Raw genomic sequence first — 17206 nt, 5'->3', positions numbered from 1 at the left:
ACCTCAATTGCCTCAGCAAAAAAAAAAAAAAAAAAAAGCTATTCGATTTGACAGTTAAGAAATCAGAATGACAGGGAAAGATAAAATGCAGAATGTTGGAGGGGATATGGGAAAACAGGAACATTAATACACTGTTGGTGGAGTTGTGAACGAATCCAACCATTCTGGAGAGCAATTTGGAACTATGCTCAAAAAGTTATCAGACAGTTAAGAAATCATTTGCAATTTGGCAAAGTGCAATTTTGGTGGAATAATGAGGTCAGAAGCTGGATGGTAATGGGTTAAGAAATGAGGGGAAAAAGTGGAAATGGCTTTCAGGAGTTTAGCTGGAAAAGACAGAAGACATACAAAATAATAGTAGATATAGAGTGATCAATAGGGGAAACAGAAGCATATTTATAGTAGTTGACAAGTCAGAAAGAGACTGAAGTGGGGAGGGGAGAGGGAAGGAAGAAATCTATTAGAGGAAATTAGAATGTTATTGGATCACTTAAGCAGGTGGGGGGGGGGGGGGGGAGTTATCTTAGTAAGGGAGCCTCTCCATGAGAGTTGAGGTGGATATAGTGGCAGAAAATATTTGAATGATATATGATGAGAAAGAATGGAAAAGAGGAAACTCACAGTGAACAGTCTCAATTTTTTTTCACTGTAAAATATGAGGCAAGGTTTATAGATGAAAGGACTGAGAAAAAAGGAACTGTGGGATTTTTGAGAAGAGGATTAAAACATTTGGAAAAGCTGATATGGAGAGTGGGCTAGTGATATGATAATGGACAGTACAAAATGATTGACAAGAAGTGGTAAGACCCCAGTTAAGGTTGTGTGACATAATATGTCATGGATTAATTCAGAATAGTTGTATGATTTTCTATACTTTTGTCAGCAGCAGGTTACTGGAGCATAGGCAGGGGAATGATAGAAGTAACCAAAGGCTGAGGCTTGGCAGGGTACAACCAACAATGTTTTTGAGAGGAGGGAAAGGAGATGAACAAGAACTCAAGGAGAGTGGCTAGTGCAGGGATGAGGGAGAAGGGAGAGGTCAAGGGATTGGAGATATGGATGAGAATAGGGTGTGGTAAAGGGAGGCAAATAAGTGAGTTTCAGATTTCTTATACATGGAAGTGATTGATATCTGAGTAAGGGCAAGATAAAGACTATGAATATTTTTACTTGCAGAGGATAGTAATATATGGGAAGTTAAATAGGCTAAGGAAGTGAATGATTAGGACATTTGAGGGTGATATAATATGTAAATTGAGGTCTGCAAATATGAGGGCAGGACTATTGAATAGAGAAAAATTGTGAACCTAGTAATGAATTCACTGATTAAAGATAGGAACTTGGACATCGTTAGCAGGATTTTGATAGGTTGGTAAATGTAGTCCATACTTTTTTGCCTTATTAAAATAAGTATTTTGAACTTTTTAATGACTGAGTCACCACTATGAGCAATCAAAAAAGCTAATACTTTTAAACTGGATTAACAGTAGTATACAGAACAAGAATAGAGATATCCTACTATATATAGTGTTCTGTGATCAGACTACATATGGAATATTGTATTCCATTCTGAATGCCACATTTTAGAAAAGTTATAAAATAAGGTATGGCATGGGGGGGGGGGGGAATTGAACAATATGGTATGTTATACCATAATAACAGTTGTTTTTGAAAAGAAAAGACTTAAGGGAGAGGTGATAATTGTCTTCAAACATTTAAAATACTGTCATGTAAAAGAGAAATAAGATTTGTTGTATCCAGTCCAATAGACAAAACTAGGAACAGAAGATACAAGTTGCATAGATGTAGGCTGAATGTCTAGACCTGCCCAGAAGTAAAATGAGCTACTTTGTGAGTTAAAGATGGATTACGATTTTGAGGTACATTGAAGCATTATACCTTCTGAGATATGGCTTGAACTAAACTGTCCATGGGCTTCTAAGATTCTATAACCTTACTGCAACACTGAGTTGCCAGACATAATTGAGTTATATAGTGACTATTTTGCTCCTAAGTTAAATAGATGCAGCCTTTTGGAGGAAGGGAGAAAGTAGAATAAGGGGGAAGGGGAAAGGAGACAAATTATCTGCTTTGTATATTTTTCTCTATCTTTTCTGCTTTTCTTGGAACTGCCAAGACACCTACCTATACAGTCTTCTCTTCAAATTAACTCCTAAACTGTTTCCAAGTCAGAATAGCAATTATGTTACAACTGCATATGAAATAAGGAAAAGTAAATCCTAAAGGCTTTCCTATAAGTGACCTGTATTGGCTAGATCTGAATCCCAAAACATGCCCAAAAAAAAGAGGGAAAGGACCTTTTGTATTTCTACAAAAATATTTATGGCAAATTTTTTTCTGGTGGCCAAGAATTACAAATCAAAGGGATACTCATCAACTGGAGAATGGTTAAACAAGCTGTGGTATATGATTGTGATATAATATTATTGTGCTCTAAAAAATGACAAGCAGGACAATCTCAGAAAAACCTGGAAAGATTTACATGAACTGCTACATAATGAAGTGAACAGAACCAGGAAAATGTTGTACACAGTAACAGCAATATTGTGGAATGAAGAACTCTGGATAACTCTTAAGTCATCCTTTTCTCAGCAACAAGATGATTCAAGACAATCCCAACTAATGATGAAGCATGCGATCTCCCTCAAGAGAAAGAACTGATATTGACTGAATACAAACTAAAGCATACTATTTTTCACTTTCATTTTTTCCCTTGTATTCAAGTTTTCTTGTACAAACTAATATTGAAATGTTTTCTATAACTGCACATGAATAACTTCGATTTGGAAAGGGGAGGAGAGGGAGAAGAAATAGAATTGGTAACTCAAAACTTTAAATAAAAATGTTAACAAATGTTTTTTTTTTGGGGGGGGGAATAAACTATATGAACTTTGTTATATGAACTTTATGACTTTTGGCTACTGAGAGATCTTTTGAGGGCTTACTCTCTGGTTCTTAGTAATGTTACATATAGTTTAGATTGTCCAATAAATAACTTCCAAAAATGTCAAATGTTACCATAATTTTAAAATTATTATTTAAAAAATATAGAAGTGCTTAAATTTAAGAGATGATTGGGGAAATTTTAATTCCTATGCATGAAGAGATGAGAAATACTATAAAACAAATACAAAAAAAGAAAATATATTAAAAAAAAAAAAAACTGGCACTGTTTCAAGAGCTGCTCCTTTGAATTAACTGTGATGTCCAAATAAGCCATTAATTCATATTTCATGAGAAACAACTGAAAATACCCATATTCCAAAGTCCTTTAAATAAGAAAGATCAATAGTCATTATAATGCTTCCAGCTATTGATTACAGTTTGACTTATCTTCAAAAGGAAAATTTTCAAGAATAGGAGGTAAAATTAAATCCATTTTATTCAAAATAGCAGCCTAAAAATGTTCCCATATTAAAGACTCCGTACACTTGGATTATGGACTAGAGAATTTACAAATATCAATTTTGATAAGATACAGAGCTGAAAAAAATTAAGAAAAATATTTTGTATTATGTTCTTTCAAATCTTTAACTTAGAATATTTCTCAATTATCATTACAGTTCTACTTCTTGACATTTAATCTAATAAAACTTCAGAGAAGTAAAAATCAAATTCCTTACATTTACACAGGAAGAGTAGTCCATCAAAATTAATGAAGGCCCAAGTGAAATTTATTAAGAAATAATATTCACTAAGAAATTATTTAATATTTTTTAAAAGCTTAATCCAAGCTGTGAATTTAGTTCAGTTGCTCTAGAAAGCAATTTGGAACTATGCCCAAAAAGTTATTAAACTGTGCATACTCTCTGATACAATAATAAGACTACTCAGCTTACATTCATTAAAGGAATCAATAAGCACAAAAAATTTAAAAATTCTTTTCATACTAGCAAAAAAGTGAAAACAAAGGAAGTGTCTGCTAATCAAATTATGGCTTATAGATTGTAATAAAGTATTATTGTGCTCTAAAAAATGAAAATACAGGTTTCAAAAGAAAATAGAAAGACCTCTATGAACTGATACAGAGTGAAGTAAAGAAAATTAGATTTATACAATGACAACACTGTAAAGGAAAACTTTAAAAGACTTTAGAATTCTAATCAATATTATAATAAAGCACAAATTCATAAGACCAAAGATAAAGTGCACTGCTCACCTCCTATCAGTGAGATAATAAATTTAAAATGTGGAGATATACTATACATAATATTTTCAAGGTAAGCCAATGTGTAAATTTGTTTTGCTGGACTGTACATATTTATATCATGATTTTGTATTATTTTGTTTCTTTCTCCCAGGATAGTCTTTTGTCTGTAGGATTGTAAAAATACACTTCTCCCTCACAAGATTAATACTACATGTCTTCCAATTAAGGATGCTATCAGCTTAATCAAAACAATGACATTAGGAAATACAAAGATGCAAAAAGAGGAAAATAACAAAAAATTTTAGTCTTTTAAGAACTTTCAAGTTTGTTAAAATCTCAGAAATAGAAATACTGTTAAATAAGGAATGGAAATAAGGAAAGGAAAATTTTTTGAATTTAAATGATTTTTGTATTCTTGGGGCAGGTAGGTGGCGCAATGGATAGAGCACCAGCCCTGAAGTCAGGAGGACCCGAGTTCAAATCTAACCTCAAGACACTTAACACTTCCTAGCTGTGTGACCCTGGGTAAGATACTTAACCCCAACTGCCTCAGGGAGGGGAAAAAAAGTTTCATATTCTTTCTAGCCCTACACAATAAGTTTATGAAAAACTAGAAAAACATGTAGTTCTTCTGAAAATTAGTTATTAGATAATGAACCAAGTTAGTTATTAAAATTCTTAGGTAATCATACATTACCACTGGTACTATTATTTCAAATGAACTTATATAGTGCTTTGAAAACCAAAGGATAACATAACAAAAAATTCATAAAGCTCTTGGAGGTTACCAGTGACATCATTAAGTTCTCTTTAACAAGCTTTAGTTCTGAGCAATACTTGCATTCTTTCATATAAAGGAAATTTTGATTATACAACATACGCTGCATTTTGCAGTCTGTCCTAATCTTTAGAGATGCTGGCATTATCTAAATAGCGGGGAATCCAAAAACTGAAAGGTCCTTTGCGATTATGAATTTTTTTCTTTTTTTAGAAGGCCTACTCACTTTCTGAATATAAAATGAAATGGGAGAAAACCCATGGGAAAAGACAGTTCAAATATTAGTTTATCTTACAATAAAGGACACAAATTAAATATTTTTTCTCAGACTTATAAATCTTCCTTTGTAATCTGAAGCACTTCAACATTAACTATATTACAAAACATTTAGTCACATGCTAAATCCAATACCCATCACATTTCAAACTTGCTATGTTATCACATAGGACAATAGTAACAAACTAGGAATTTTCCATTTCATTGTTCATTGCTTACACATCAATTAAGTTAGTACATTAAAGAAAATAAAATGTAAATACAACTTATAAAATTTATAAAATCATTACAAAGATGTAAGACAGTAACACCTCCCTGACAAAATATAGTAAAAACTAAAGCCAAACCTTATTTTAAATTATACATTTCAGCACATAAACCAGGGATGTTGGAAGAACGAAGTAGATATAAATGTTGCAATTAATATAAAAGCTATATCCTTAAACTATCAAGTATTAATTAGTAACCTATATCAGAATTACAGAATCAGAATCTCCAAGTTGGAAGGGATCCTGAAAAAACATTTAGCCTAATCCATAACTGAACAAGAATTCCTAATACTTACCTAAGTACTGGTCTCCCAACTTTTTCTTGAAGACCTCCAGCAGGGAAATCTACCTCCCTAATACTATTTGGTTCCTGCCTACAATATATATCTGGTAATATAACAGAACTTAAACATTATACTTCTTCCAATGTCTGCCTAATTTTCCTGCTAATTCCTCAACAAGGAAATATTTTATTTTATATTCCCAGTAACTTGATCAGAAAGAACTGATGCATTTTTTTTTTTTTTTTTTTTTTTAAGAATTTAAAAGCACAAGATGGGGAGAGAATGACTCCTGATTCAATTGCTCATTATCTTGGATCACCTTGGTCAGGTCACTTACTCTCCTTAGGCCTGTTTTCTCATCCATCATAAAATCTGAGGGTGGGATTAGATAAATTCTAGAATCCCCTCCAATTCTAAAGCTATGATCCTAAAATTCTAAATCTAGACATTTGAGTGTTTCCAAATAACTGAAAATACTATTAATAGATATTGGTTTAGTATATTGAAATTTTTAGGTTTATTATTTCACTTAATCCATGCCTTACACATATATACGAGTATGCACAAAGTATATTCTGATTAATCAGAAAACATGATTCTAGAGTTATAAGTATGTAAAAGGAAAAAATATCTTATGGGAAAAGTAACTCAATAGACATAGTTTTTTTTATGTTAACAAGATACAGCAGTCATCTTAGAGAATTATCACTTTTTAAAAAAAAAATAATCCAGCATATTAAAAAAGCAGATCCAATTAACATGATTTCATTGTCTAGAAAACAAAGCAACTCAACTTCATTCAATCTCCTCCATTTACATATCAGTAAGACAAGAGGAAAAAATGTAACAGCAGTTATTCAAAACCCCAACTATCATTGGGGTTATTCTACATCAGACTGACTTCTGTTTCTGAAAATGGAAAAAACAAGTCATCTGTTCCTACCCAGGGCACTGAAGAAACAGTAATTTTTTAAAAACAAAATCCCAAAAAGTATATCAAGGATAATTTATAATCAGTGTTGCCTTTTCATAGCATAAAATATGTAAATAAGTACTGTGGCATTGCTTGTGGGCAGTTACATGATCATTTTATTTGCAACATTTACAGAAACTCAGCTCCTTGTTGAAACTTTAATACAATGATAAAAACTATAAAGAAATTCAACTGCAAACTACTAAAAACGTTTTGTGATCCATTAACCAAAAGAGAAATAAGAGACTCATATTACTAAAACTTCCATTCCACTGTTTAAACTATACTAGCCAACAAAAAAACACCTGGATTCTGTATAAAATGTTTAAGAGGCAAATTAGATCTTCAGATAAGGTTAGATCCTTCTTTAAAAACATGAATAAACATTTTCGAAAGTTAGGCTGGCAATTCTTTCATTTAGCTCTATAAGAAAGCATTATTATTGTCATAATCAATCCATTAAAAGATATTTAGTTTTGTCGTTCAGAATATTTAGTAGATTAGACAACATGTAACCAATGTAATTAGAGCAGTGAAAGCTAACCATAATCTGGACTTACTCCATAACTACATTTTTAAAAACTTAACAGTGTACCTGATGCTCAAATTTGTAAGAAATAGATTTCATATGACTTCTAATTATGTCGCATAAAAAGAAGAAATTTAAATGTCTATTCTCTATATTGCCTTATTAATTCAAATCACAAAATTACATTAAGTCTACCATATAAATCATCGTCCAGGACAAACTAAGTCTTTATGTATGCAGTCATATGTAGTTAAAATAACCATAACCATAATATTTTTCTCATTCTTTTCTGAGGTCAATCTCTTTAAAACTACGTTAAAAATTTTTTTTTCTATGTTGCTGCTGTATTTTAGTCACAAATTGTGAGCTCCAAAAGATAAAAAAATGAAACTTTGGTATCGATTCAAAGGGTTATTGTGAGTTTCTTACTTTTTCCGAAGGAGTACAAAAAATTGGGATATAAGGTCAAATATATACGTATATTCTTGTAATCATTACGCTGTAATGTATTACTATACAAAATCTCTAACCTCATTTCTCTTCAGCATCTCCAGAAGCAGAGGTTTGGTTAGGTTCTAAAACAGGACAATTTCATTTACCCACATTAAACATCAACTCTCCACACAAAAGCAACAACAGAAAATTCAAAATCCATATTTCAAGGTCTGATAACTTTAAAAAAAAAAAAAATCTTTCTCCTGGGTGTACACACATACACACACAAAAAGCCAAGACATTTAATCCCAACTGTTTTTAAATATACAGTCATTCAAACAACTAAGTCCATTTCTAATGCATGTCAATTAAAGATTTTGCATTGAGGTCATTATTTTCCCACCTGAGCAAGCATACTAGAGCAGAGGAAAGCAAAAGAAATACAAAACAACGAATGTAGTGATTATATATATATTCCTATATGTATATATAGGAATTACATATATACATATATATATATATATATATATTCGTCTGAAAAAGTCTCCACTACTATTCAATCACTCTTTTTTTTCTTTCTTTTAGTTCAGAGCACCCCTGTTCTTGGCTCCCACTCATAGCTAATAATAAGAAAAATTTTTTTAAATTATCAAGGGTTGGGCACCAGGAGGTATACCCAAAGGAGGCAGCCTTGGATGCCTACAACTCCCTTCACAAGAAAAACACACCCAAAATTTAGTCTCGAGCTTCCATGGGTCTTCGAGGGGTGGGGATGGGGAAATTGTGTGTGTGTGTGTGTGTGTGTGTGTGTGTGTGTGTGTGTGTGTTTCTTGAAAAAAGAGCCTCGCATTTGAGAGAAGAGGAGAGCTCCTCACCTGCCCACCTCCTCGGCCCCAAGGGGACCGCCCCTGACAGGCCGGGCCCCCCGCCGGCCGTCCCCCCTCGGCGGCGCCGGGCTTCCCTCACTCCCCAGCTCCCAGGAACTGTCCCGGGCAGCCTCCCTAGGCCTGGCCCCGGCTGCTGTCAGACGCAGCCCTCGCCGCCGGGAACGGCTTTCCTCCCCGCGGCGCAACGGCCCGGCCCGCACAGTCTCTCCCCCGGCCCGGACGCCCAGGAAAACGGCGGCGGCGGCGCCTCCTCCGGGCCCCTCAGAGCTCAGCCTTGCTGTCCCCTCGGCTCCGGGCCTCGCCCCTTCCTTTAAGTTGCGATCCCTCTAACCCGGCTCGGACTCCAGAATGTGGGTGCTATGTGCCCCCCACCATCTCCCTGGCGGGGGTGACTACTCCCCACCTGCCGCCCCCCGCCTGGGCGCTCCCTGGTTACCGTCAAGAGCCCGGACTCCGCCATCCTCCTTCCTCCTCCTCCTCTACAGAAGCGGCGCTACCCAACCACCGCCCCCCCTTCACAGTTCGCCCCGCCCAGTCCCCCGTCCCCATCCCCGTGCCCCCCCTTACACACCGCTCCGGCCGCCCCTCCTGCTAGCCCCGCCCTCCGGCGTACAGACGTCACCAACTCACTAGGGGAGCGGGAATGCGGGCTGGAAGGCGGGGTGATCCCGGGGAAACGACTGGAAGCGGCCCTCCAATAACAACGGTGCATTAGTATTCTTACGCTCCCTGTTCCCTACTCGACTTACAATGCTCGGTCTCCTATCCACTAGGTGCCGCTGCCTTTCTTTCTTGGGTCATAGAGCTAGTGAGTAGAGCGGCACTGCCCAACTTTGGCGTTGAGGCTGCGGCGGCCATTTTTAGTGATGGAAAAAAAAAAGGGCTGGGATGAAGGAAACTATTCCAATTTCCGGTCTCATGGTTACGCTTTCCCTTCGCCCAACCTTCTCGTTTCCCGGGGCAACGGCTGATGAGTCAGGAAATTGATCGGTAGGTGATAAGCGGGCCCAAGAAAGGAACTCTTAGATGACTTGACGTCCTGCTTTACACGTGCCAGTTCAAACCTTTCACCCTCAGCCCTGTGTGGGGTAGGTGTCCACACATTTGGGTAGCTCTACTTCAGGTGTCTTTTTCCCCTTACCTCGATGAACTAACTAGAGCGTGAGGCCGTAAAGCCTATCTCAACCGGAAGTCGTCTGGCTGCTTTCCGGGTTGGAAGCCAAGAGAGTTCCGCAGCCGTAGTTCCCCTCCCCCAGGGGGCACCCAGACCTAAACGGGATTGGAACGCCAAGGTAAGTAAGGGATGCTCTATCCAGAAGACCAGTGGCAGAAAGGGGGTGGAGGGGAGAGAAGCGAAGGTCCGGGCTGGACGCAGCGGACCACTGATAGGAAGAGTGGCTGTGCGCCGGCCCACTTGGATGGGCGGCTCCTATCTTCCGGTGGTAGGAGGGCGGGCCGCCGCTCCCAACTCCCCGCTTGCCTCCGAAGCTTCCCTGCGAGGGCCGGCCCCGCCTCTCCGAGCACCCCGTTCTGGGAAGGCCCAGGCTCCACTCCCCACCCCCTCCGCCGCTGCCTCGGAGTCCTGAGGCGGGGCCGGGAGGCCGCGCTGGAGGAGTTCAATCCTGGGGCGGAGCCTGGTCCCCTGTTTACCCCACTCCCGCCCCGCCGGGGAAGGTGTTGGTGACGCGCTGTAAAGGGGGACGGGGCGGGGCGAGTAGCGGTCTTCCCGTCTGGCAGCTCACATCTCCGAAGACGACACTGAAGCCCGGAAAGGACTCTCAGCCCCTGTATCTGGTCAAGCTAAAACTGGGGGAGAGGCACTGAAAGTATTTTTTTCCCCCACACTCTCCCATGAACCTAAGATTTCGTTCTTTAGTAAAAGTAAACTGTTTCAGCAGTCTCTTAAGATGCAAGAGAAAAGTTCAGTTGCACTGATACTGAGCACCTCTTTCCGTGCTGAGAGAGAGACTTAAAAGATTAAGACTTGATTTGGGCTTTCAGGGGGCTTTGGGGTATAGGACAGTGCGAAAAAGTTAAAAGCAAGCGCACTAGGAATGATGAACTGTGGAGGGCATTAAATGCTGGGTGAATAGTTTGAACTTTATTCCCTCTAGACAACAGAGAACCATTGAAGTTTCTGAGTTTTGACCAATAGGATTGGCATGATCAGAAATTTGCTTTAGGAAAATTAATCTAGAATCAAGGAAGATAAGAGGTAAAAGACTGGAAACAAAGATGAACCAGGAGGCTAGTTTCTGTAGGCCAGGCGTGAGATTAGTGGGCTTCAGCAACCCTAGTGGCAATGAGAATGAATCGGTAAAAGTATAATTAAACCAAGATCAGTGACTACTTAAGAGATCCCCTGTACTCATTTTCTGGCATCCACTTTCCTCATGTCATTCTAATTTTATCCTTCACCCTTTGTCAAACCATGCAGCCCCTCTATTAAGCATTATTTATTTGTTTGTTTCGCTGAGGCAATTGGGGTTAAGTGACTTGCCCAGGGTCACACAGTTAGGAAATGTTAAGTGTCGGAGGTCAAATTTGAACTCAGGTCCTCCTGACTTCAAGGCTGGTGCTCTTTCCACTGAGCCAGCTAGCTTTCCCTAATTAAGCATTTGTTAAACGCTTATCATGTCCCAGGTTCTTCCCTTGCAAGTAATTAAATAATTCCCACTCTCAAAGAGCCAACATTTTACCAAAGTAAACAAGTACTTAGATGAGTATATAGAGGCTAAATATGAAGAGAATAAAATCAAGGTAAGATAGGGCAAAAGGATACTAGCAGTTTTTGGAATCAGGAAAGAATACATATAGAAGACAGTATTTGAGCCAAAGGAAAAGATGAATTCTATGAGGCAGGGGTGAGAAGTGAGTTCAGAGGCACAGAGACAGGAAATGAGTGTTCTGAATTAGGAACAGCAAGAAGATCAATTTGGCTGTTACTTAGAGTGCAGAAAGAAGAATAAATAAAATGTTAGAAAAGCAGGTTGAAACCAGATTGTAAAAAGCTGTTAAGGGAAAACAAGTTTGTTTTTTTTTTTTTCTTAAAGGTAGCCATTGGAGTTGATTGAGTAAAATAATTAAATGAACAAAAATATACTGAAGAAAAATCACTTGAACACTTGTGTGGAAGACATGTATTGCATGGAGATTTGAATCAGGGAGACCAATTAGGAGAAAAATGTTTAGATGATAAGTGAATCTGAAATTTGTGAGTAGAAAGAAAGAAAGTCAGATGCAAGAGATTTAGAAAAAATAGAAACAATGAAATTTGGCAAATGATTGGGTGTGTGGGCTACAATGGAAAAGTCAAGAGTAATTTTAAGGTTATGATATCTGGGAATCTGGAAGAAGGATAGTGCCTTGGAAAAAAGAGAGAATTTTGGAAGAGAGGTTGATTTAGGGGAAAAGGATAATGGGTTATGTTTTGGGCATGTTGAATTTAAGATGTCTGTAAGCCATCCAGTTTGAAATATACCGCAGGTAGTTAGTGATGCAGTACTGAAGTTTAGGGAGAAACCTGGGCTGGACATGTAAATCTGAGTCAACTAATTAGATTCTTGGGGGTCGGATAAGATCACTAAGAGGTAATAGTGAGCAAAGGGAAGCAGATCTAAGTTAGATCCTTGGTGAAAACCACATTTAAGATGTGATATGGATGAAGTACAGCAAAGCAAACTGAGAAGTAGTCAGATTGATAAGAGAATCTGGAGAAAGTAGTGTCAGGAAAACTCATATAGGGGAGAGAATATTCATGAGACTGTAGCCAGCAATGTCAATGCAGCACAAAAGTCAAGAACTGAGAAAATTCTTTGTAAACATGAAGGTCCAGGATGAGGTTTTGGTTCTTGCCACAGAACTATAGACTTTTTTAAAAATTACCCTCTCCCCACCCTCCACCCATTTTCTGTCTGTGAGTAGTCATTAAAATATCTAAAGTTCCTTGGTAGGGTTGTGTCTATACCCTTGATACCTTTCTAATTGAATCCCTACATCTAAAATAAATACCTTGGAAAACAACTAGAACTCGTAGTTAACTGGCTAACTCAAAGTTGGTCAGGAAGCATTGAAGGTCCTGCCCTATTACACACAGAACATGTGCTGCACTAGTCTCATAATACCTCCAATGCCTTTGTTCAAGCTTTTTTTCTGTGGTTAGAATGCTCTCCTGAATTCCTCCTTATCACTCAAAGTCAAACTGAATTCCATCTCTACTTAAAAGTTTCTGACCCTCTTCTCTGTTGCACTGTTTTTTTTTGTTTTTTCTTGGACCCTAGTTATTTGCAAGTTCTCCCTTAGATCTCACTTATCACCTTATTGCATAATCCCCTAATCTACTTATCATGTAATGTTATGCATTATAGCTAGAGTAACCTCTCCCTACTAGACTGTTAACTCTTTGGTGGCAGAGACTTTTATCTATGTTGTGTTATTTCCTCTTTTGTTGTGCTCTGCTCATATCAGAGACAACTATGTCGCAGTGTATATAAAACTGGAGTTTGAGTCAGGACTATCTTCAAATTCCACTTCATCAAGTTATTAGCTGTGTGATTCTGGACAAGTTACTTAACTTCTATTGGCTTCATCAACTGTAAAATGGGAGTAATAATATCACCTCCCAGCATTGTTGAGAAGGTAAAATGACAAAATATTTATAGAGCATTTTGCTATATAAATGCTAACTATTATTCATTTTTCTTATTATACATACTGTGTATCATTTGTATTATATGCTGTGCATATTGTCACTTAGCTAATTTTTAAAATCCAGAACATGGGGAAGAAGGGAGGTGCCTCGGGGCAGAAACTAAAACTATGATTTCATTAATACAGGAAACTCTTAGTAAGGAAGCTGTAACTTAGAATCTTAAAGAGTTTCTAGGGTATTGGAAGTTTAAATTACTTATCTTTGTTAAAAAGTAGAACTTGACCCCAGATCTCCTGTACTCTTACTTAGGACAGCTCTCAATTCACTCTTCCACTCTACTTGCAGAATTTATGAACAGGAAAATGATTTTTCTTACCTTGATAAGTCACTCTGACCTCATAGAAAATTTTCTGGACCCTTTAGGATCTTTTCCAACTCAGCTGAATATATTTACTATTTTTTTTAAAGCCTATCCAGCATTTAAATATATGTCAGATGTATGTGCTATATCTGTAAAGTATGTTTTATAGAGAACTAGCTAGTTCCTGGAGGTAACATGGCATTTACTTTTCTGTCTCCACCTGTAAAGTTTGTATTTTCTCCTTCTATTAGCCATAAAAGCTGCCTCCCTTCAGCAAAGTATTCCTTCATTACATTGCATCATCTCGGGTGTAGGCAGTCTGTAGCAAAATGTACTGGTGTCAGCATTGTTTCACCAATTTCTGTAGGACTCTTAGAAGCCTGTAGGCAGTTGTTAAAAGATGTGTGGGCTTTGCAATTCAAAATGTGATGAATTTTGTTATCGAGTAGATATCAAGGTAAACCACCAGCCTAGTCACATTCCAGCTTGGGCAATGATATTCTTGACTACCTGAAATTTTTTGCAGTTTTATTTACTTGGGCTTCATGTATTTACATATTAAGGATGATCCTTTAATACTGGGAGTCAGGTTATACTCCAGAATTACCATATCTTATTTATTTAATGTTTAGAAAATGCCAGTACAATTCTATATTAAGAGCTGGTCAAGTCCCTGAGATGAAACATTCATTCTTTGCTCGATAGGCATAAAAGTGTTTGGCACCTTACACTTCTGTCCTGAAGGTTATAATCTTGAGATTAAAGTCATAATAAGAAAAACATTCTATGGCTAGAATATTCTTAAAGAAGAAACATGTAAATTATCTGTATAATTAAACTTAACAGCAAACCAGACATGAAAAAATTGTCTGTTAAAAGGTTGGCTAATTACTCTAAATTGGTAAGACAAATTAAAATTCCCTTTAGGACAATAAAGATGTAGTTCTGCACCAATCTAAATCAGTCATTCAATTCATTCGAAGCTTGATTATGATTGTAGCAATGATTATGAAGGAAACAGTAAAAAAGTGGAAGAGGCCTGGCAAGGCCTTGTTTGTGTAGGCTGTAAGTGATACTTGAGCTGAGCCTGAAAATAAGCTAGAGCCTGAGAAACTTCAGCTTCTCAGCTTTAGCTCCACTAAGAGGAAAGAGTATCCCAGTTGGAGGAGGAGGAGAGGATGGGGGAGGGAGGGAGAAAGAGAGAGAGACCCCCTATGTAGAGGTATGTAGATGGGATATGTCATTTCAAATTTGGGAATAGCTAGACAAGTCAGACTAGTCACACTGAGTTCAGCCTTGGAATGAACTCTATCCTCCCTGAAGACCGAAGCCTTCAACTTCAGCTTCTAAATAAAGTCTGTAGAAAATGCTATTCAATGGAGGCGGGAGGTTATGATTTTCACTAAGAGTGTAATACCGTTTAAAGTTATATATGTGTTAGCCAAAAATCACTTCAAGATTTTCATCGTAGGCTCATTTTAGAAGCTAGGCCCTGCACATTTTATTTCCATGAGTCTTAAAAGTTAATTAGCCAAATTGAACATGTTGCCACATTATCCTACCCGCAGATAGATGCCTGATAGTAAAACAGAATCTGTACAGTTTCCAACTGTGTAACATGATATCAAGCAGGCTGATACCAAATGAACGGCAGCAGTCCAAATACTCTGCTAAAAAGGGTATTGTTTGCTGAACAAGAAAGAATGTGATAGTGGACAGCACTTTTCTCAGTTACGTGCTCTTTACCTGACTTTTTAGCCGTTTCTTCTCTTTAAGTTTGCCACATTAAAAATTTTCATGTCGGGCGTGCACCTTCTTGTCTGGGGTGGGAGCAGCCGCTTTCCTTAATGTGCAAAGTGACAAAGTGGGAATCCAGATAATAAATTCCCCAGCAGCTGAGCTGGCCGGCAGATTAACCGAGGAGGAGGAAGGAGGTGCTGGAGGTGCTGGAGGTGCTGAAGCTGCAGCCAGAGCTGAGCCCACGGCCTCCAGCCAGGGGCGGTGTTGGGAACCAAGAGGTCCGAGAATCTGCTGCACCAGTTCCGGCTCTGGCCCCAAAGTGGCAGTGCAGGGAGTTTAGGGCTCCCAGAACTCGCTGAGGGGCAGACTGGCGATGCAGGCAGCGCTCCCTCTCAACCTCTGGGCCCTCCGCTGGCTCCCTCAGAGGCTGCAGCCTCTGCGCTGACAACAAATGGGGGGGAGGGGGGAAGAGGAGGGGAGGAGTCTGGTGCATGTTATTGTTACTGGGTTCAGATGTGTGACAGGAATGATGTATTTGATAAGGAAGAAGGTATTAGATCAAACTGGAGGACTATGGAGGAGGATTATGGAAATGTGAATCCAGAATGATCAGGTAGACCAAATTATGAATCAGTATACAGCCTGTAACAATTTGTGAACCAGTATCTGAATACTTTGTTGCTAGTTTAATTATTGGATGGGCAACTCACTATGTATTTCAATGGGATTGCTTTGTATTTTTCATATCATTGCCTGTCATGGTTTATATTTGACTATATTCAACTCAGGGATTTTTCGGAACTTGATTATGCAGCAGCTTGTTTCATCCAAGAATCCATGACAATATACATTTTTCACTCAGCATTGTAGGACCCTACATAAACTGTTTAACCAACTGACATTTTAGATTATGCTGGGGAGGTTCTGCAGAGGAAGTCCTTGACGTATGACCACAGCTTTGTGACTAAGAAAAGAAAAAAATATATATTATGAATTATATTTACATAAATGCTTTAAAATCTACCTTCAATAGTTTTATTAATGTTTTGGTATTTGGTCTTTAATTTATTTTACATGGCACTTGCCTCTGTGAAAAAGAAAAAAATATCTTGATTAGCTGGTACTTTGTTTTGAACAAATAGACAATCAAGAGAATCAGTTGCAGAATCCTTTAGAAAAGAAAGGGACATATAGTTGCTCTGCAGCAAAATATGACAATATCCTTCAGTAGAGAAAGTTTCAGATTTGGCAATAGGCTTGTCTGGTAAATTTATGGGATGAAATCATCTTTGGCTCATTGACTAGCTATCATAGGACTAAATAGTAATAGTATGCCTATATGGAATGTCTAATATCATTGTGTAATGGTTCACAGTGAGAGACTAGTGGAGAAACTTCTTGTAGTTGCTGCAGAATAACTATAAAAATTGTATTAAATCAAACAAGAAAAAAAAAAAGAGCTGGAGTTTTGTATTTATATGTATATATATGAGAGTTTGTTTTGGGGGAGAATTTTTTTTTTATCTCACTGCAATGAATTCTTATTTTTTTTTTAATTTTTAATTTTAGCCATGTATTGAAGACATCTTGTTTTGGCCAGCTCTTAGTTGGTAGTCTTGAATCACTGTTAATCACTATGCTGTAATTAGTGTAGTTTAAACCCTTTTTTCCCTGCACCCCCAATCCTTATTCTACTTTTGCTTAATTTTGGGGGGGTGAGGGGTTAATGTGAGTGAATGTTTTGATAGTTGTGAGAAAAAGATGAATTTCAAAAACATTTCACACATAGCCTATTTATTTTCCTTCACAGAATGTCTTATTGTTAATAAGAATGTAATTTGGGGTGGAGGGA

General features: G+C 37.8%; 2 protein-coding genes across 9 annotated transcripts in view; one reads left to right on the top strand and one right to left on the bottom strand.

Annotated features, from left to right (window-relative positions):
- The window catches only part of SHOC2 (SHOC2 leucine rich repeat scaffold protein), a 142357-nt gene extending 132950 nt beyond the window's left edge, over positions 1-9407 (bottom strand). Inside the window, exon 1 of one of the 4 annotated variants that reach the window (XM_031955836.1) lies at positions 9352-9407. The gene's annotated coding sequence lies outside the window, so the exon portion shown is untranslated. The other 3 variants (XM_031955837.1, XM_003755384.4, XM_031955835.1) reach the window with 3 other exon arrangements.
- A 100-nt stretch (positions 9408-9507) lies between these two features.
- Positions 9508-17206, top strand: part of BBIP1 (BBSome interacting protein 1) — a 38428-nt gene continuing 30729 nt past the window's right edge. Inside the window, exon 1 of one of the 5 annotated variants that reach the window (XM_003755395.3) lies at positions 9508-9894. The gene's annotated coding sequence lies outside the window, so the exon portion shown is untranslated. Of the gene's footprint in view, positions 9895-15837; positions 15968-17206 lie in introns of those variants that run through there. The other 4 variants (XM_012541237.3, XM_012541240.2, XM_031955843.1 and 1 more) reach the window with 4 other exon arrangements.

This window comes from Sarcophilus harrisii, chromosome 2 (assembly GCF_902635505.1).
Source record: "Sarcophilus harrisii chromosome 2, mSarHar1.11, whole genome shotgun sequence".
Classification (NCBI taxonomy): domain Eukaryota; kingdom Metazoa; phylum Chordata; class Mammalia; order Dasyuromorphia; family Dasyuridae; genus Sarcophilus; species Sarcophilus harrisii.
This window is presented reverse-complemented; position numbering and strand designations above follow the sequence as displayed.